Here is a 21,621-nt window from a genome sequence, read left to right on the forward strand (position 1 = left end):
TCTCTCTCTCTCTCTCTCTCTCTCTCTCTCTCTCTCTCTCAAGTTCATCAGTTCTCCAAATTTCCTTCTGATGCTTGTTCCATCTTGTGCCATTCAAAATTCTGAAGTTGGATTTGATTTGAGTTTCACATGAAAATCTGCATGGATATTCTTTTGATTTTTTGAATGCATCCCTCAATTGCGTACCTCTTTGAAACATACGCTCTCTTCCCCCATTGACTAAAACAAGCTGGCGTGCCTTTCCCCCCAAAAGTATGCATTTGGATGTGCACTTTGTAAATGCATTGCATGTGGACAGAGGAGCCACCTGGGTTTTGCAAGCTCAAGAATGAATGCCTGCAGATGGAATTGGCATCCACACTTAACCTGGGAGGTGCCAACTAGGTAAACCCTGACTGAAAAAAGCATGAGATTCCCTTCCTTCATGTCCCTAAGGTTGAGGCTGCTCCCCTTCCTGGCTGAGCTACATCAACTTAGAGCCCAGCACATTCACGAAAGAAAAGAATCGAAAAACCAGAAGAGGTTTTTCTGTAAAACAGAAACCAGTGAAAGAGACAGTAAAAAAAGAAGAACCTCAGGTTCCTCTCGGAAACCTATATTCTTTCCCAGTATGCTTTGGAGAAATGTACTTTCCTTCTCATCTTTTGTTGGATAGATTAAGGACATACTTTCATGCAAAGTAAAAAGCTGAAGGTCACTTTCTGTCATATATCTAAGAAAAGACAAGCCGCCTGCAATGAAGGGGAGGGGGGATTCTGAAATACGATGGGCAGCCATGAAAGAAAAGCCCACCATGAGACAAGGTAGGGTTAGAAGCCAAGTTATCCAAGCTGAAACCCAGGGTGTTCCCCTAATCAGCACTCCTCCCAATGGCAGGCTTCATCAACTTCCGTGTGCTTTCGAAAGTATGTGTTTGTGTGTGTAAGTTGCACCTTTCTTCCCCCATGTTTTGTGTCGCAGTAAATTCTCATATATACAGTATGCTCTGGTTACCTAGGAGACAGCTGCAGAAGGGGATTTGATTGGCTGCGTGTGAGATAGAGTAGCGAAAGCAGGAGCTGACTTTTCCGGAGACAGATGTGTGCAGGTGATGCCGACAATAAGCTAATTCTTGAGCGTGGCAATTGGTTAATGGCATTTTCATCAGGAATTAAGGAGGAGCAAGGCTTGGCTGTCTTGCTCGGATCGCTGCTGTGCAAAAGGCAAATGAGAACAAGTTCCCACAACATCACTCTGGGCTTTTGTGGGGGGTGGGGGGGTTGAGCCACAGGAAAGAGTGTGCTTGCTCTGATTCCCAGTCTCTCCCCACTCACCTACCCCACACAGAGAGAGAAAGAGAGAGAAACTTTGAAATTCTGTGTGCCTTTATTTTAGACCGGCTTGAAATTAGGACAATGGACATGTAGTGTTTCTGTCCCCAGCCGCTGCAGTGCAGCTGGGGAGGAGGGCGAGTCTTAAATTGGGAGGTGGTCCTGGAAGAGTGTCAGCTCCGGGATTCTGGAGGTCCTGTGGGAACCACCTCCTGGATGGGTTCAGCTGTGTGCCAGCTGCCATTTCTCCTCCACTGCTTCCTCCTTGCTACTTGCTTGACAGGCAGGGAGGGAAGGAGGAAACTGGCGCCGGGATCGGATGCTTCCCCCCCCACACACACACCCCTTTCCTTGGAGAGTGTGAGAAGAAGGAGAATGGGCAGGTGGTGGTCCTGAAGAGGAGGGACTCTGCCAGGCAGGGCCAGCATCGCGGAGGGCTCGGGGGACTGTCCGGCCCGTTTCGGAGCTGGATTAAAGATAAACTGAGCTTTTTCTGAGTTGGAGGAAAATGGCTTTCTGGGCCTGAGCCAGGTAGGGTGGCTTGAGAACTGTTTTTGTCTTGTCTTTGGTTTTTCAGTGCCGTTTGTCTTCTGGAGGTAGGGTCTTCACTGTTTTTCAAGCAAGGCCACCAAGTCCACCCAGGGATCTGCCCAAGGGATCACTCTGGCTAGCCAGCTGTGCTGCGCTTTGCCTCTTCAGTTTCTCCCTCACACAAATACTTGGCTGATCGTGCCTCATGGGCCAACTCACCTTCAGCTTCCACACAGCCTAGAGTGCCTGATCCTGCCTCATCGTGGAAGCTAAGCGGCAACAGGCCTGGCTGAAATCTGGATGGGACATTTAATGTTGTGAACTGCCCAGAGAACTTTGCCTATGGGCAGTAAAGAAATGTAAATAATAATATGTCAGCCTTAACTCTTAACTGGACATTGGGCTGCAGCTGGCCAGAATCAATTAGAGTTCGAGATCCACCATCTAGAAGACACCAAAGTCCTACCCTTTCTTAGATCTGTGTAAGTTTCTGAACTTGTTTGTTTATTAGATTTATATCCCACTTTTTTTCTTCTTCTGAATGCTTTATACCATTCTCCTCCTGCTGCTTCCAGTCTTATCCCCACAACAACACCCCTGTGAGGTAGGCTGGGCTGAGCATCTGTGGCTGTCACTCCCCGTTCCCCTCCCTCTGAGGCACACAGACCCTCTTGCAAAGGCAGTGGCCCAGTTTTTTCAATGCCCGCTTCAAAGAGGAGGAGCTGGGCTTGGTCCCGGAGTCTGAACACTATGGATGGGGGGCCTCAGGCTGAGACTCTGAAGATTCCTATGGCCTCCCAGAAGGTTGGGGTTGGGGTTCAGTATCTGGTTCAGATTTGGGTTCGGTTAGGACTTTGTGTGTATGGCATCTTTCTTTAAGAAACTCCTTTTATGTATTAACTTTTAAAATTTTGGCTTTACCCATGTAAAGCCCAGAAATGAAGAGCTGGAAACACTGGGACATTAGCTTTTCCCTATTGTCATTATTATTTTAAAATGCACACAGCAAAATATTTTACACTTGATTTTAATGAGCATATCAGGTAGGAATTATGCATTTGTAATGATTATATTGCAGTTGCCAGCTAATATGGAAATTCATGGCTCTGGAATTTTCTGAGATTAGCCTGACTACTTGGGATGGACCAGTCTGTCGGATCTGTGTCATATGGTTGATTCTGAACTTTGAGAACGCTTTAAGAACATTTTTTTCAAAATTCATACATTTTTGCTAGCGTTTCTCCCAATAAGGACATTTTTGCTTAATATACCCAATTGTCTTGATATTCTGAATGTTTCTAGTCCCTAATTTTCTTGATGTTATTTCCCCCTAGCATATACATCATTCATTGGAGAGCTCCAATGGGAAAATTGGGAGATGTAACTGGGGGTGACTGAGTTTCCGTTTTGTGTATTGATTTGAACTGGAAAGAATAGGAAAGTTTGCATCAAAAAGCAAACTGAACCAATGACTCTACTGATTCCACAAGATTGTTTTCTTATTGTAACACACACAGTATCTGGTATCCAGGATTGATAGGTGTCGACAGCTCTGAACTTAGTGGGTTAAGCTTAAAGTTCTGCATGTCACATTCAAGTTCCTTCTTCCTCGTCTATCAAAAGGCAGTTCTTCTGCAGAATTGGGCAGCTGTCCATCAAGCTAGCAAGAATCTCTCGAGGTTGCCTGAGACGCAAAAGTCAGGTAGAGGATTTCTTTTTCATTCCTGAAGAATTGCTTCATTAACTTCTCCTGTTCTGAATCTTCCCTTAGACATGTCTGTAGCCATTCCATAAAATAAATAGGTAATAAAGACAAGGATTCTTCATATAATTTGTTTCCCTTGCAAAGGGCAATACACCATCAGGGTATTCAAATTAATTTCTTCCTACTGAAGAAATCTATCCCTTTCTATGCAAGGTAACTTTAAAAGCAGGGAGAAGGAATCCACACCAAAAGTGGAGGGAAAAAAGTGAATCGCTACTCCTTCCGAGAGGTGCCAGAGAAATCCACAAAGTACTCGAATAATCTGGATTTCTTGGAGTCTGCTCCATCAGTTCCAAAGGCTTTCCTGGTTATACAAAGCTCATTGCACTTATTTCCATTTTGTGTATTTCAGTCAAATTGAGACACAGGGAAGTGTACATAATGAAAACCATGGATCAAATATTTGCAGATCCCCCCTCATGTAATGCATGAAAATATGTGTTATGGGAGGGGGAATGTGTGCCTGTTTGATTAATCTTTGCATTTGTGGGAGCGTGAATTTGGGCAAGTGTGAAGCCATTTGCACAAATTCCGCCTTGATAGATCAGTGGATGCAGGAGCCAAAAATCCAAACCTTGGCCCGGGATTGGCTTTCTCTCCGCTTGCACATCCCCAGCTTGGTGACATGAGGTCAGCAGGACTCGGGACACAGCAGACCCTTCAGGTGTGGGTAGCTCTCCCTTGCCCAGTTCACACAGCCAAACACACCTTCCTTATCACCCACAAAACAGCCCTAGTTGCTTCCAACCGGGGTATTCCTCGCTTATAGACCAAAACTGAGCATTTCTATAAGGCCTGCCACAGGTCTACGAGAACCAGTTGGTACAGCTGATGGTTTGAAAACCATGCTGAGAAAGTTCTGAGAAAGCCGGGTTCTTCCTAATCGCTGATACGGCCCAGAGAGCTTCAGCTGTGGAGAGGAATAGAAATTAAATAAATAACAGAAGTAAACCAAATGAATGAACAACGTACAGAGCAGCAAAATGGACGGCCTGGGCTGGAAAAGCAAGACTGGTACAGTCCCCTCTTCTTCCACACCCATCAGCCTCTGCCAGCATGACCGATGACCAGGAATGCCAGGAACTGTCATCCAAAGTAGCTGGGCAAGGCAAGAGGAGTGCATGGAGAGTGGTCCCTGTCTGTCGCAATGCTGTGCTGGTTTCACGTGACTCTCACCTCCGGGTGGTCTTGTTATCATTCTTCTTGCCTGGACTGGCATTCTGGCAGTGGCCGCTTGAGGCTTTGGCACTCCCAGCTGAAAGCTCTTGGGGAGCAAACTTTTCTTCTGAGGGCTTGGGCAGCTGCTGGAGGAGCAAGTGAGCTGCCCTGGGCAACAAGGCACCCGGGGTGGCATTATTCCACCTTTCTTCTTTCCAAACCCTAAGTGGCTACCAGAGGCACTCACAGGGCTGGCCCCCTGGTCACCACACCGGGAACTATTTCCCAGAGGCCCAAAACTGTTCCCCGAAGCTCTGAGTGTCCATTGCTGCCAAAAGAAGGGTTTTGTTTTGTTTTGTGCGTATTTGCTGTGGAGCAGATTCTGCAAGGGATGGCAGCTGGGGGGGAAAGGGTTAAACCCTTCGCTTCCCATATGCTACAGCCTCCCAGCTCCCACTCTTTCTCTGCAAATCAATTACTTTTAAAGTGGACGGGTGGGGTGGGGGGGAACTTCCCACCTCAATTGGTTTGGGATGATCAGGAGCAAGGTGGGAATGAACTGAAGGAGTCAATTCATTAGAGAAGATTTGTATGAGAAATTGATGGACTGGTTGTGCTTCCCATGACATTTAAAGCTATCTCAGTCATTATTTCTAAATTTGTACCTATAGATGCCAATTAGCAGGTGCAAATGTTAGGCGGAGTTGTGTCCTCTGGGCACTGAATCTTTTAAGAGCCAGTCCATACCACTTTGCAAAGCAGACTAGAATGCCCCACTTGGCAGTCATCCCCCTCCCCCCTCCCTCCCTCCCCCTCCCCAGGCTCTCCCTGCCCCCAAAGCAATGCTTTGTCACCATGTTACACCAGCCTCCCCCAAGCCAGTGCCCTCCAAATGTTTTGGACTGCAATGCCCATCAGCCCCAGCCAGCATGGCCAGTGGCCAGCCGTATCAGGGTTGGGAGTCCAAGCCATGCGGAAGGAAAGACTGCCACAGTGTTCTTCTCGTGGGGCATCCTGGCTGGATTTGCAAAGGAAGGGCAGCTGGGTTGCCACGCCGGGCCAAAACACTCCTGAAAGCTTTGGTGTGGCCTTGGATGAATGGGCAAAGGATAAACAGCTGGGGACGCGCTAACATCATAAAATCTATTCCATCCACATGTGGATTGTCAGGCAACATTTGTTCCGCCCTTGTTCATCGCCCATTTTGCACAAATCCATTTGTAGGCAAACTTTTACAGTACTGAAAATGTTCCAAACCCTCCAACATCTGAGAAAGCTGTACTTTCAGACGTTTGCCTATGGAGGAAATGCACATTTTGATTGATTATTATTCATGTTCTATACATTTCTATAACTACATTGGCACAACTTTATTTATTTATTTGGGATATTTCTAGCCAGTCCAATCACTCTGGGTCTCTGGACAGCTCACAACAGAATCAATAAATACAACAATATAAATATAAATACCACAAATACCCCAAACTAAATAACCCACCACTGCAATAAAAATAATTAAAATCTATTAAACATTAAAATATTGGGTAAATAAAAAGATCTTGACCTGGTGCTGAAAAGCATATAATGTCGGTGTCAGGCAGACCTCTCTGGGGAGCGCATTCCATAGCCGGGGTGCCACTGCAGAGAAAGTCCTCTTCTGAGTATTCTGTCTCCTGATCTCCTTCAAGGAGGGTTCCCGGAGCAGAGGGAAAAAGACATTCCTTCAGGTATCCTGGTCCCAAGCCATTTAGGGCTTTATAGGTCAAAACCAGCACCTTAAATTGGACCTGGACTTCAATAGGAAGCCAGTGAAGCTGCTAGAGGATCAGTGTTATATGAGAATAACAACCGGCCCCTGACAGCAATCTGGCAGCTCTATTTTGAACCCGTTGAAGTATCCGGACTATCTTCGAGGGCAGCCCCATGCAGAGTGTGTTACAATAGTCCAACCAGGAGGTTACCAGAGCGTGTGTCAGTATTGCTAGGCAGTGTTCATCCAGGTAAGGATGCAGTTGATGGAGCAGCCGAAGCTGAAGGAAAGCGCTCCTCACCACTGCCGTCACCTGGGCTTCCAGGGGCGGCTCTGGGTCAAGGTGCACTCCTCAGCTGTGGACCTTGTCCTTTAGAGGGAGCGCAATCCCATCCAGGACAGGGCCAAAGTCACTTACCTGAAAACCTGAACCACCTACCAAAAGGACCTCTGTCTTATCTGGACTGAGTTTCAGTTTATTGACCTTCATCCGGCCCATTACCTTGGCCAGGTGCTGGTTCAGGACAGCCACTGCCTCCCCTGGCTTAGTTGAAAAAGAGAGGTAGAGCTGGGTGTCATCAGCATACTATACTATAGGAGATTGGTTTAAAAAAAACAACAACTGGTCCTCAAGGCCATGGAATCCTTGCAGTTTAAGAAAGTCCTGTCTGCTGTCAGATTCTTAGAAATCCAGACCATTTGAGTCCATTGAGAATTTCTTCAACACTCCAAAGCAAAGCAAAGCAAAGCAAAGCAACAACCCAGTTGGCCTTGTTTCCAACACAAACTAAATTCACCCCTGCAAAACTGCTGTGATATTCATCTACCACCTGCATGGATAAAACCCTTTGAAGATGTATGTGTGAGAGACAAGAAAAGGAGAGACAAATGCTTCCCACCTTGGACTTGGATTCTTCAAAGGCTTCCTCTTTCTCTCCTCTCCTCAATGGAAACTGTACTCGTTAGACCAGGAGTGGCACCCTCAGGCCCACGGCCCATATTTAGCCTCCAAGAGTCTCGGAGGACTGTTCCCCTTTCCATGGCTGCACCTCTTTCTTGCTGACCACTGATGGCTTAGTGGTTTTCTAGATTTTGCATGTTTCTCTATTCTAAGGCCTTTAAGCTAAGAACATGGTGGTCTCTTCGGTATTCTGACCCCACTTAGTTTCAGCCCTTCTCTCCCCAGGAATGTAGCTCCTGGCAGCTTCTCCGAATTTGAATCTGGCCCTCAGGCTGGAAGAGCATTTCCATCTCTGACTGCGAGGTCTTCAAGCAAGATCTCACATGGGTACCTGTTTTGTTCTCAGGCATTTCTTAAGGCTTCACAGACTTTTTTTTCTCGTTTGCTTCTGCATTTTAGCAAAATGTACCTGTGCATTTCCTTCTAGTTGCAAAATAGGAATTTCCCCACAGAGTCTTGAAGACAATGATTGCTAGAGCTCGCTCCTCTATCAACAAACAGGGTCTGCAAGATTGTGTGTGGCAGAGAGAAATCTGTGTGCGACACACATAAATCCCGATGCCGTATCCTACTTATCATGATACACACCATACACATTGCAAAATTTATGTGTTCCTCTATTGCAATACATTGCATTTCAGGATGACTCGGCAAAACACACACACAAACGCACACAACAGTACAATATAATTCACACTGTCTGCTACAGCAACAAAAATAGAAGTTGTGTCATCTTACTATGGTCTGCGAAGTATGGAAAAACCTTAATTGAGCATAATCACAATATGTTAGCAGCACATGTTAATTTTTCTATTACTCTAATTTGATATCTTGAGATTTCGAAAAGGAAAGCGATTTTTGTTCCCCCTCTTCCACCTTCATTGCGCTTCACAGATGTTCAGCACCGACTTTCAGATCCATTTATTTCCACGCCACGGGGTCCCCCCTCCCTTCAAGTGCGCTGCTAAATTGGGGCTGCAGGTGATGGGACCTATCCTTCCTTATTTGAGGCTTGCCTTTCCTGCCCCTGGATCCCCAGATGTTGCCCTGCAAGTCCCATCACCCCCAGACTGCAGATTCAGTGGTCAGGGATGATGGGAGTTGTAGTCCAACTGCACCTGGGAAGCTAAGGCTGGGAAAGATGGCGTTAGACAGGAGATTTATCTATTTATGGAGGAAAATTTTTATCAATAACTATGAGGTGCATGGATGCATGAAAAAAAAACATTTCAATACTTTTTCTGATCAGGATTTATCTACAGCTCACACTGTCTGGATTGAACACAAGTTCCGGTGCAATCTGCAATCAAAGTCCATGCCTTCCCGAGCTTGGAGTGCGATTGGCAGCGCTCTGAAATATGTTGTAAGCAGGACCAGTCCCTTTCCAGGATATCACTCCTTTGTTGAGGGAACAACACTGGTTGTCTATTCCCTCCCAGGCCAGGTTTAAATTTTGATGCAAGTGCATGAAGCCCTAAACAGCTTAGGGCTAGGAGACCTTGGGGAGTGCTTTCCCCCGTGCCAACCCAGCCTGGTCATTGAGGAAAGAGATGGCATGCTCTTGGTGGTCCCACATGGACTTATGCCCTAGCTAGAACCGGCCTGGAGAAGAGTCCCACTGCTCCTCTGGAGCTCCTTCCCTCTGGAGCAAAAGCAGACCCCAGCACTGAGTTGTCTCAGCACCTTATGAAGCCTTCCAGAACTGACCAACCAGCTTTATTGATTTTGCTTTTAATGTGTCTTTATCCATTCCATCTGTTATTGTTCCCCACTCTGGAACCCCCATACCGCATCCTTGATCCTGTGAATACATTTTGCCCTCATCCCTTTTGCCACTGGGCCCATCCCTTTGCCCTCCATCTTCACCAACCCCTGGAATATTATCCCTCAGAACTTCCCCAAAATCAACCTCCATTCTCAGGCTGGAAAAGGCTCAACACCCCTGGTCTTGAGGAAGACTCCCAGGATTGTTGCCAGGGTGCTGGGAAGGTGGTGGTGGTTGTTTTTCTTCCCTTCCCCTCTGTTCTGCATGCATATTTGTTAACAAATTTCACAAAGACACCCTGGGTCTCTGGTACATTCACATCAAAAGGAGAGGAAACCCAACTGCATCGCCCTTGGACTTCTGATTGCTTGGAGAAGTGGAGAGCACTTACCGGTGTTGTTAGCTCTCCAGAATAAAAGCACAAAGGGAAAAGGACAAGAGAAAGGAGAGCGATGAATCAAAGTCAGAGAAAAAAGAACACTGGGGAGGGAAGGCAGCGTGCTCTAAGAGGAATGCTGATAACCTCAATGTAAATATTTTTTAAAAATGGGAAGCAAGTGGATAGCCTAGGAAGTGAAAAATGAACAAAAGCACATCAGAGGGGGAAACGGGGGATAACAAAGCCCAGTTCCACTGCCACAGGAACTTGGGGGATGAGAGGAAGAAAACCATTTCCGAGAAGAGACCAGCAGGAATGTCTCCGTCTGTGAGAGAGGAATTTAATCAGGTTTCAGCTGAGAGCAGAAAGGAATGGCAGAGATCCTGGAGAAGGCAAAGTGTCCTTCTGGCTGAGGGGTGACACAGAATTGCACGGAAGGTGTGGTGGGGGAAGATGAGCTACGGACAGGAATAAGATTTGGGCAGTGGGGGTGGGGGTGTTCAGCTTTGCTTTAGAGGAGGATCTTCGGAAAAGGGCAGAAAAGGGGAAGCTGGAAAGGCAGAGTTTGGGAAAGAGACATAGGACAGCTGTGTGCAGAAGGGGTTAGTGGCCGGCCTCATCATGTCTCTTATGAGGGACAAGAAGGTGTGTCCCTGGCCAGTAACTATGCACAGGCCCTTTCCGGCCACTCTGCTTTCCCACAGTGCCCTGGGGCAACACTGCCTCAGGCCCTCGAGAGCCTTGGATGAGATTGACAGGGCAGGCGGCGTGATCCCCGGCCTTGCCACATCTCCCCCAAGGCAGTTTGTGTTGGTTGCCCATCACCTTGGTGAGAAGCGCCAAGGGGCTGAAGGCTCCCAGACCCAGCCACCTGGTACAGGGAGGGTGTGGAGGGGTGTGAAGTGGAACTGCTGGGAAAGTCCAAATAAATCCTCAAATAAAAGGATACACTTTTGCAAGTCCTTTAATATAAAATCTGGCAGCAGTGCCTTTACTCCCCCTCCCCATCTGCGTGGTGTTTCCTTTCTTGTTCCTTCTCTGGCAAAAGGAAAACAGCTCCAGGGTATGCAAATAATCTACACACTCTCAGCTGCTGATTTTCCAGCCAACATAGCATGTGAAACAATGTTACAGCACTTCCTTTGCAATGTAAAAATACCTGGCCATCTCATACTTTGTCTGAAGGAATTTTGTATCTTTGATTGCAAGAACCACAACATTTTAAACCTGTTAGATTTCTGTAAGTCCTGATTGTTTCATTTGTTATCTGTTACACAAGCCTTCAATGGGTCATTATGTTTTTCCTGATGCCTATAATGATGTATCAATGTTTCTGTATTATTTCCCATTGTCCTTGCCTTCTCAACCATTCAAAATCTCATCCCTGCCTTGAAACTGTGCATGTGACCCATAACTTATAAAAAACTCTGTCTATGTTTTGGAAGCTTGTAGCCAGTTCGGTAGACTGGCTACCCTACAGTACTGAGCCTGGTACAGCTCTTGAACCCATGATGTGGTGTCAGGAGAGAAGGGCTAGCCAAATCAGAAATAGTTGCTAGACTGGGTTCAACTAATATCTCTGTGCATCCTCAGAGACTCATTCTGTGCCAATGGTGCTTACTGGATGCACTGCAGAGAATAAATGTCTTTTGCCAAGGAATGGGTTGTTCCTTTGAATGTGTGAAGGGGGAAACCTTGCTCCCGACAGATATGAGCCATCGACTTGATCAGATCTGTAATGTCTAGAGATCAGGAACAGTGAAAAGTTCTACGTATTGTTAAGGAAAATCAAATGCACAAAGATACCTGGGTGACACCTGCCCTGACAGCTGATCTAGGAGTTTTAGTAGTCAAGAAACTAGATATGAGTTCATGATGTGGTGCTGCAGCTGAAAGGGCAAATGCAATTCTAGAACCTGCAGCAATAGGTTCCAAACATGAGGAAGGTGATGCTGACTAAGAATCAGGAAGAACCGCCAGGGGGTATGAGCTGCTCCAAAGTGAAACGAATTCCCTTGGGAGGAGCATTTCCTTTATTAGAAATATTTGGGATGGTCAACTATCAGGGATGTTGCAGATCTTCTGCCTCGAAAAGGATTTGGACCAGATGCCCTTTAAGGTCTCTTCAAAGCTTTTAATAAGGTATCTCCAGAAGGCAAGAAAGGAACTGAGCGCTACACCATTAAAATGAGAATGCTTGGTGGGTACGTAATTGGGAATACGTATCTGTCTGCATTTCCCTTGGAGCATGCAGGGGGCAAAACGTGAATGTTACATTGTCACATAAAAGATGGAGGTTCGGGGAGAGAAAACTACCAAACACAATTATTTTAAAAGCTGATGCCTCCCTCAGGAACACACCTTGAACTAGTGTGAGGTTATTGCATCCGAAATATGAGCTGAATTGCTAGAGGTCCTTGTCAGGACAAATTAAATACACACAAAGGCTTCGGCAGGGCTTCTTTCCTTTTTCTTTTTGTACCAGTTAATACGTACCTGCTTGTCACTGCCATTCGACTTAGCAGAAACTGAAGCAGAACAATATGAAAGGGACACCGTTAGTAAAATTCATCCCTGGATTTTAAATAAACCTTGGAGTTTTGCAGCAGAAAACATTCTTCAGAGTCTTTCTCTCTCTCTCTGCACATATTCATATTTTAATCAATTCATGGCACAGCCTTGCGAAGAAAAGGAAGGAGGCCTGAAGGTTTTTAGGCAACCTACTTTAAATCTTTTACAACAACTCCTGCCCAGGTGGTAAAGGAAAGCCAACTCATCAACACGAGCTGGGAAATAAGTGGTAACAGCATGGCTTTTGCAAGCTGTATTGAATTGCCTACCTGGGCAGCTTTGCCATTATGAGGTATTTTGGGTAGCCCGAGAGGTGTTATAAATGTTATAAATCTGTATCCAGGAGCATTATGGGGAAGTTCTTATTGCAGCCAATTCCTTACGATGACCGATATATAATGTATGCATGGGCAGCCGCAAAGGCACAGTTCATGAGACATCGTGGTTTCTCATCTCTCCCCAGTGTCAGGGAACAGCTGGAAGTCAAGGCTGGAAATGAGCCGATTTCCCAGAAGACACGCTGGAGGCTTCCCCCTTTCTTATCCCCAGAGAACAGAAGGCCACTGTGAAGCATTTCCCCAGTGCTCTCATTTGGGGATCCGAGTGTGCCGTACTCACCCTTCCCCTCACACAGATAAGAACAGAATGTCCTGGAATGGTGCTAGGTCTGGGGCATGATGGGAGATGCAGCATGGAAAGACCTTCCTTGGGTTCCTTGCCATCATCTTCATCATCATCATCATCATCATCATCATCATCATCATCATCACATGTGAAGGAGCAGAACTCATGCATCCTGATTTGGCAACTGCTTGCAGCTCATGTCCAGATTAGATTGCAAACTTTTGTTCTTTTTGCACAAAACAATGCCTAGGGCATCAGCTTTGTTCCAAAGGCATGCATCAGTTAAGTGCGCTTTTAAATGTTCCTGCTTTCTCCCATTGATTCAAGTACATTTATGAGCATTTTACAACGATAGAGATGCATTTTCCCTGTTTTTGGTTCAAATGCATACGTTCTAAACACGTTTTTCTTTGTTCCATGGATTGTACTGTCAGCTTGGCAATGAGTGGACTTGGACTGTAGATTGCACACGGCAGACTTGACATGTAAAAGCCAAGAGCCCTCTTTTACAGGGAACAGTCCTCTATCGAAAGGGCTACGAGAGGACTGCGCTCCAGTTTAAAGATGTTGCCTGTTCGAAACCTCTTCCTGTCCAGGTTCAGACCAAGAGAAGGACCACTGGGGGGCTTAGTAATTCTGTCCGGCAGCTTAATCCTATGGCCCACAGACAACATCTTGAAGCGGTGGGATTTGCTCAGAGGCCTTGCTCCAGTTTCAGAAAGCAGCTCAGAGCTGGGATGTATCAGTGCTAGGATTGCACGCTCAGAGGGGGCGCCTGCCTCTCCACAGCAGCGTGACAAAGAACGATCCCTGAGGTTGCAAAAGCAACCCCAGAGGCCTCCCACCCCATTGTGGGAGGCCTGCGCTCTCCGCACTCTGATGTGCTGCAGGTGCATGGCAAGAGTCAACCATGCGGTGGCTTTGAAGGCCGACGGGAGTGCCCAGGTTAACTTCCACTCGTGCGCCACTGCCCTGCATTGTCCGAGTTCAAGATGCCTTTGAGCACATCTGTGTAGGTGCACATACATAAGCACGGGCAAATTTGAGGAAAAGTGGTGTCCTCTTTCTGGTGGTTCCCCATTTTTTGGTGATTCATAAGTAAAACATAGAAACATAGAAACAGAGCGAGTCAGAAGGGGCTAGCGGGCCATCTAGTCTGACCCCCAGCTCCAGCCGTTTCCGCTCACAACATGCCCACCAAGTAGACATGCCCACTGGATGTGCACATGGTGGGCATGTCGTGAGCAGATCCGGCTGGTGCCAGAGGTCAGACTAGATGGCCCGGGAGACCCCTTCTGACTCACTCTGTTTCTATGTTTCCAGTTACCTTCTTGCCTCCCAAGTGAGCTGAAAAGCTATCATCTCTCTTTGGAATGAAATATGGACTGCACAGAGAGCAGGCATTTGGTGTGTTTGCTTTCTTTTGGATCCGGGCAAATTCCTTAGATAAGAAATGAGGGATTTGTGTCCATAAATCGCTTTTTTGGAAATGCAACACCAGCTGATTTTGGTGGCTGGGTCCTGGAAGTTGCCTTTTACTTCTCCCAGAATCCACTAGACATAGTATCATTCTTGGGAAATACTGGCTCCTGTATTTTTTTGTGCAGCTTCCGTCATTTTTTGAAGGGACCTCAATTCCATACACAGTCTTCCAGACTGCTCTGGAATACTGCAATACCCTGGGAATTCTGGGAAAATTAAATGGCAGTCTCCCCACCCCCACAAATGATGAGGGCTAGAAAAAAATACAAGTAAATGAAAAAGAAAAACAGCAAGCAGATGAAAATGAATGTGATTTTAATAAATGTGTAATGAAACTGCTAACGAATGAATAATGAAAGCAATGAGGGTTCTAATAACAGGAACATATGGAATGATAAAATGAAAACAATTGTTCTGTGCACCCCTTTTCAAAACCTTCACTTTTTCTTAAGACAGGGAGATTATTCCAAGCACCCCTGTGTACCCTCCAAACACCGAGGGAGGAAGCTTAAAAAATAGCCATTCCTCTACAGAAGATAATGATCTTCTTTATCCTGTGGGATATTGATCAGTGATTCCTGAGGAAGGGTTGGCACTCGATGTAGAAATTAGAGGATTTGCCATGTTCCAGTTCTGATGGGACTTCCCTCCATGCTTATCAAGGAGTTCTGATTTGGGTAACCGGTCTTTGAATTAACACTTCCCTCAAGCTGCAGAAAAGAGAGACTTCCAATCTCCCCACTGGGACTTCAGCTGAGGAAGAGAAGCTGATCTAACCTTTCACAAGGACAACGAACCTGCTTTCTAGCCAGGGGAAGCCCAGCCCTCATGCTGGGGTTTCATCTGCTCCCCTTGGTGCGGAAGCCTCGTTTTCACTGACTTGAAAGCGTCTGTTTGTAGGATCCCGCTCTTTTATCTGGGCCATCCTTTTAGATGTGTTTAGCACATTCAGAAATGCTAAATGTAACCAGAGGGAGAAGGAGAGACAAAAATATACCACCTCACAAAGACTTCGACACGAAAATAAGAAAAGGTTGATCAGGCTGTGGGGAGGAAAAAGGAATTATTCCAGGGGGCTGAACAGAGAAGCAGAAAATAGGTATTTAGGTTGCTGCTTGCTCTGATGTCTTCATGGTACCCCTGATGGTGTCCCATCTCAGGGATGATAAACTTCCATCTGACGGCCATGGAGAGCCAGCCTGACCATTAAGCAGTGTGAGGAGCACCCCGCTAGACTGCAGATTTTGAACATCGTGCATGGGCGACCCTATTCCTGCCTATCGTTTTGAGTATCGACTTTATCACTTGGACTGTCAGGGAGAGGGACTTGTGGGTGTCAAAAGGACCTGCACTGGGCCATCCCATGATAATGTCCGTGATGACCCATGGAGGAAGGGACATCATCTCGGGTCAGAAGGTCATGGTTCCTCCTGCAACAGCCCTTGGATTGCTGGGGTCTCCCTCAGACACCCCTCCATGCCGCCGTGCTTTGGGATCCCATCACTTCAGGCAGTAATGCCAGCAGGGCCAGATCTGGAGGCCCTCCGGGACGAAATGGGCTAGTGCGCTGACATGACTGTGGCCACTGCAGGGTCGCAGTTCAGCTTCTCTCACTGCTGAGTCTCAGAACACATGTTTATCGTGAGCTGGTCAGTTCAGCTGTCTTGTGCCTTCACATCTGCATGTCTTTGCAGGCCAGGACGTCAAGTGGTTCTGGAGGAAAGTGTGTTGAGCTTGTGGGGCAGCAGAGGTCACGGGAGAGGATCAATGCTGCTTTGAGTCGAACACAGGGGTTGGAATCCTCACCCGGAGAGCTACAAAAGACACCCTCCAATCAATGCAAGAACATTTGGTTAAGTGTTTAAATGGATTCAAGGAGTTGAAGAGCGGAGGAAAGAGTCAAATGAGAGGCAATCGAACTTGGCTAATAACTCCAAGTAACTGTGAGGCTCATTTTGAATAGGATTTTCTAAAATTATCCATCGAAAATGATTAACCCTGAAAGAGCTCAAGGTGGAGGGGAACTGTGTGTGTGGTAGGACAGCCAGCCTTACTTGTACTTCAAGGGCCTCTGAAATGAATCACAGACTGATGTTTATGCCAAATCAAGAAGAAAGTTAACAGAAGGTGCGTTATGTTCATGCTGATATGCCTTTCCACTCTTTCTCTCATGGGGCAAACTGGCTTGGATCCTGAGTTGCCCTTCTAAGCACCAAGTCTCCTTCCATTTCTGGAAGGAACTGCAATACAGTAGATGTGGCTGCTGTTGGAAGGTGGATACTTGCCTATGGCTTCTCCCCCTTACTGGAGGGTCCTCAGATTTTCAGAGGTACAGGTGTATTCAGAAGAGGAATAGAAAGTTCATCCCCCTCACATCCTGCCAGAAGGAGCTTCCTAAGAATGGGATTCTGCTCAGAGGAACTAAGGATCCAAACCACGGATGGGCAACATGTGGCTACTGAGGTGTTTTGGCCTACAACTCCCATCACCCCTGACTTTTGGCTATGATGGCTATTGCTGATGGAAGTTGTATGCCAAAAGACGTGGAGGGTTGAGATGCCCACCTCTGATCCAGGTCATTGGGTTGGCTACAGGCCAAAGTCCATGGAATTTCATGAGTCAAGTTAGTCATGACTTTGGTTAAATTCCCGGTGATCTCAATGGAGTTCGAACCTTCAATGGTTTCAACTCGATTTCTCCAGGGATAATTAACAGTGAGAGGGCACATAATGGGTATGTCCCAGTGGAAAGACAATCTGCTTTCTTGTCCTCCTTTATGGGCTTTTCAGAATACTGCCTTCCCAATCAATATCTGGATTCCCTATGGATAGATGTTATTGATGCAAAAATTAATTAGCCAAACAATTTTCCGTTATGGTCCTCTCAGAGTAGTTTGTAAAATGCTATAAAAAGTTACATTAAATATGACATAAGCACACACAGAAATGGAGAGCAAGCCATTTAATCTTTATGTTCACCCAGCATGAAATAGATACTGGGCTAAAAGACCCGGGCAGGGCAACCCATGTTTAATCCAGTGCTAAAATGGCAAATTCCCCCGTGGACGGAGTTTCATAATTGCGGTGCTGCAGCCGGGTCTGTCAGTGAAGTTCTGAGCCAGATGAAACTTCACAGATTCACGACAGCCGACCTCAGTATCCAGGATAACATGCTTTTTCCTGGGGAGGGGGCGGGGTCGCGGTAGGGGTTGCTCTCTACTTTCTTTGGCTTGGGAATGGCATCTAAGCTCTCTGTGTGGCCCTGTGCTAAGCAATCATTAGCAGCACAAAGTGTTTGAAATGGAGCAATGGATCTATTACTGTGGACAGGAACAGGATTGGATGGAGCAAAAATTGAGGAAAGGGGTGACTACCCCATGGTCCCCATTAAAATCTATCTATCTATCTATCTATCTATCTATCTATCTATCTATTACACGCATTTATATCCTGTCCTTCCACTAAGCACTCAGGACGGCTTACAAAATATAAAAGTACAATGTAAAACCTCAATTATTAAGATTAATAATATGGTGGCCATGTCGTGAGCGGAACTGGCTGGAGCCCGGGGACACACTGGATGGCCCGGGAGGCCCCTTCTGACTCACTCTGTTTTTATGTTTCTATGTTTTTATGTTACCTGGTTTGCACCGCCAAGTATGGAACATAGACCTGGCCATCAATTGCAATTCCTTACATTTCTAAGCTGGTAAAGTGATGAAGATGCTTGAGAATTTCGTTTCAATACATTCTTTATCAGGAGTTACCCAATTCACACCTTTTGGACCAAACATGGACTTGGATCCAGTATGATTCGAAGTCTGTACATTTCTGAGTTTGCTGATTTGGGCACTGAAAAAGGACAAAGAACCCCCACCCAAAAACAGGTATGGCAACGCGCTTTCATTTGAAAAACACACGTGAAAAATGTGTCCTTTTCAAATCTGTACAAACAAACAATGTATATTTGTTTGTATATTTTTGTGTATACATTGACTAGAACTATTCAGTTGGAGAAGAATGTCTGTGTTTCGAAGTTGTACACAAAAGCCAAACAAAATTTGGGGGGGAAAAACCTACGTGAAAATACAAAGAGATTTTCATGCAAAGCAGTGAAAGGAGCTTCTAATTTGATACAAACTTGAGTGACAATGAGCTTCAAGGTGAAATTTAGAGAACTTTGATGGCCTTGTGATTTGCTGATTTATGGAACAAGCAAAGTATGTATTTGAGAAATGCCGGAACAATGCTTTAATCAATTGGGGAGGGGGGCGCTAATAGAGCTATTTTAGAAAGGCATGTGGTTGCTGCATACTTTTGGGAAAATGCACAGAGAAATTGACATGAATGTTTGTGCAAAAAGGAAAATGGATCAAAGCCCTCCTTATATGGGAAACAACCTTCAGAAAGACTTTGTTTTTTTGAACGTGGCTTGCAAACTAAAAACCATTCTGTATATTAGACAAACATAGGCAGGAAACGGGGCCAGTGGCAAGCGGAAAGAGAGTGGATAGAGGATCCACCCATCCCTACTGCTGGCAGGCGGAGCTCCCTGAGGAAAGGGCTACTCATGATAGGGCCTTGCTTTGGGGAGAAATTCCATTGGTGGATTTCCAGCATCTGGCACCTGACCTTGAAGCAGCTCCCTCCCTCCCTGGGCTACTGGGCATTTGCCCCTGAGCCTGGGAGTGAGTTCACAGTGGCAGGAGAATTGGGGTCCGTGATGCATCCTGGGCTGGACCGCTGGCTCAGAGGCCCGGGCCTGGCAGTCTGGCGGAGGCTCAATGCCCCCCGATGGGGAGAGCTTCAGGGCAGCAAACGCAATCACGATGACCCAAGAATTTAAGTCAGCTGAGACTGCAAGACTGCACATGCTCAGAGTGTTTCTTTTTGTTTCTTTGGACCAAGCCTGTCAAACAAACAGTGCTGCTGCGGCTGCTTTCGTGTACCGGGACAGTAGAAGAAAGCCATTGGGAGGCAGGGGATTGGAAAAAGGTGTTGCTTGCATGTTTCAAACTGGTGCAAGACATCTGGCCACCTGAAGTTTCCATGCTCCCCTCCCCCAAACTATTCTGCCTAGGATCTAAAGTGATCTAAATTTACCTGGTTGCACCCCTGTTGAGGATCCGTGCTCTCTGATTTGCCTCCAAATCCCTCTGGTGCTTGGCTCAGTGGACTCAAAGCCCTTCCCAAAGGTGACATTCTCCAGATGGAGCAGAACTGCTCTCCAGATCTGCTACTGAACTGCCAAATGCTGTCCTTTTTGGGCCATCCTGCACAGCGCTGGGCTACAATTTCAATGTCTAACCCCCATTCAGATCCTTGTTGTCAGGGTGGCTGTGGATTGGACAGTCCTCTGAAGGCATTCTCTTGGAAGACTTTCCAATCCACGCCTGGTTTAGAGATGCAGGATCTAATAAGGGAGAGAAGAGATGCCTTGAGTGAGCCCATCCATGGTTGGTTGCTGGACAAGAGCATTGAAGTCTTGCCCATTGTGTATTCTATTTAAATTGTACTATTAAGATGATTGTTGTTATTGCATTCTCCATTTCTTCCTCTTGCAAGAAACCTAGGCTGGCTTAAAAGTTTCTCCACTGCTCCATTTTAGCCCCAGAACAACTCCGTGAGGCAGGTTAGGCTGAGAGTCAACAGGCGGCACAACATCACCCAGTGAGCTTCATGGTTTGAACCCAGATCTCCTGAGTCCCAGTCCCTCACCCGTAACTGCTATATTGTGCATTTCTAAATGTGCACGTTTATCCATGTGCCAGTGTTTGCCCATTTTATGCAAACCCATATCTTCTTTTTGACTGCTCTTCTGAGTGTGAGCGATGCATTTCCTCCTTTGTGCTGATGCATAAGCGGCCACCTTTTATTTATTTATTTATATCCTGCCTTTTTCCTACAAAGGGCTCAAGGCATCTTACAGCATCTCTCCTCCTCCATCATATCCCCAACACAACAACCCTGTGAGGTAGGTTGGGCGGAGAGTCTGTGACTGGCCCAAAGTCACCCAGTTGGCTCCATGGCCGAGTGGGGACTAGAACCCAGATCGCCTGAGTCCCAGTCCCATGCTCTTAACCACTACGCCACACTGGCTCTCACCTTCCTTGCCTGGTGTCTGTCTGTCCTGGGTAGATCATGTTTTGCAGGCCACTGGCTCCTTTCCACAATACGAACAGGTGGCAATAAGTGTTCGGTCAGGTTGCTTTGATGCTCTCTTCCCACAAAGGGGTTAAAATGCCACCACGATTGTAAATATCCCCGAGGATGCCAGTGTGCAAATATACGTCTCCATGTTCTCATTTCATACATCTTCACTGCCACCTCTCCCTCCCCAGTAACTCATTAATCTTCTTGTTCATGCTTCAGAGGTCTGACGTACCCTGACCTGTACAAACAGAATGCTGAGTGCGGTTCTTCTGCACTGATTCTCTGAGGTTTTCACTGCAAAGAGAGCTTCTGGCTAAATCGACTTAAACGCAGCCCCGACCTGTGATAAACATATAGCATGGGAAGGCCTTCCAAGACGCTCCATGTCTCTTTCCTATTCCGATGCCCTGCATCCTGACAGTGTTTTTCACCCTTTAATTACGAGTGGCAGTCCGGGTTGTTGATCGTTACTGAATACATTAATCTTTATTTTATTTCTTTACTTTTTTGAGGAAGGGTAGGCTGAAATTCAATAATGCCACCATTGCTTGGCAGGGCCTGGGGTGATTTATGTCCTTTTCGTAGCAATGATTTATGAGGCTGCTGCTTTGAGAAGAGAAAGTGACTCCAACTGTGGGTGAATTATGGCCCACAGTTTGACCGCACAACATCTTAAGTATCTGTAAAAATACAGATGATGGTTGGAGGCACTGATGGAAACACAGACAGGGAGAGATAATGCCACATAATAAGCAGCGATAGCCCAATCAATTTGGAATAAAACAGAACTAGAATGAAATGTGGCCTAGATCTCAAACCCAGATGCAGCTTTTCTCTCCCCTGTAACAACCCGCCCCCCGCACCCCAGGCAGAGCTCTTGCGGCAGTACATTTATAGAGTTGCTCCTCTTGCAAAGTGTGGAACCTAAATAGGTGTCGTGTCATGCCTAAAGGGAAAGGGGATGTGTTATCATGGGGCAGGGAGGCTTTTTCCTGGGTCTGATGGCCAAGGAGAAGAGCTCCATCCTAGACCTGAACGTGACATTCGGATGCACGGGTGAGTTTCCTGCCCTTTCCTCCTGCTTTTCAGATTATATTTACTTATTTGGGATGTTTCTAACCCGTCCAATCACTACACGTCTCTGGATGGCTTGCAATAGTATTATAGTAGTCT

This window comes from Varanus komodoensis, unplaced genomic scaffold, assembly GCF_004798865.1.
Source record: "Varanus komodoensis strain SLA01 unplaced genomic scaffold, ASM479886v1 scaffold26, whole genome shotgun sequence".
In the NCBI taxonomy this organism is placed as follows: domain Eukaryota; kingdom Metazoa; phylum Chordata; class Lepidosauria; order Squamata; family Varanidae; genus Varanus; species Varanus komodoensis.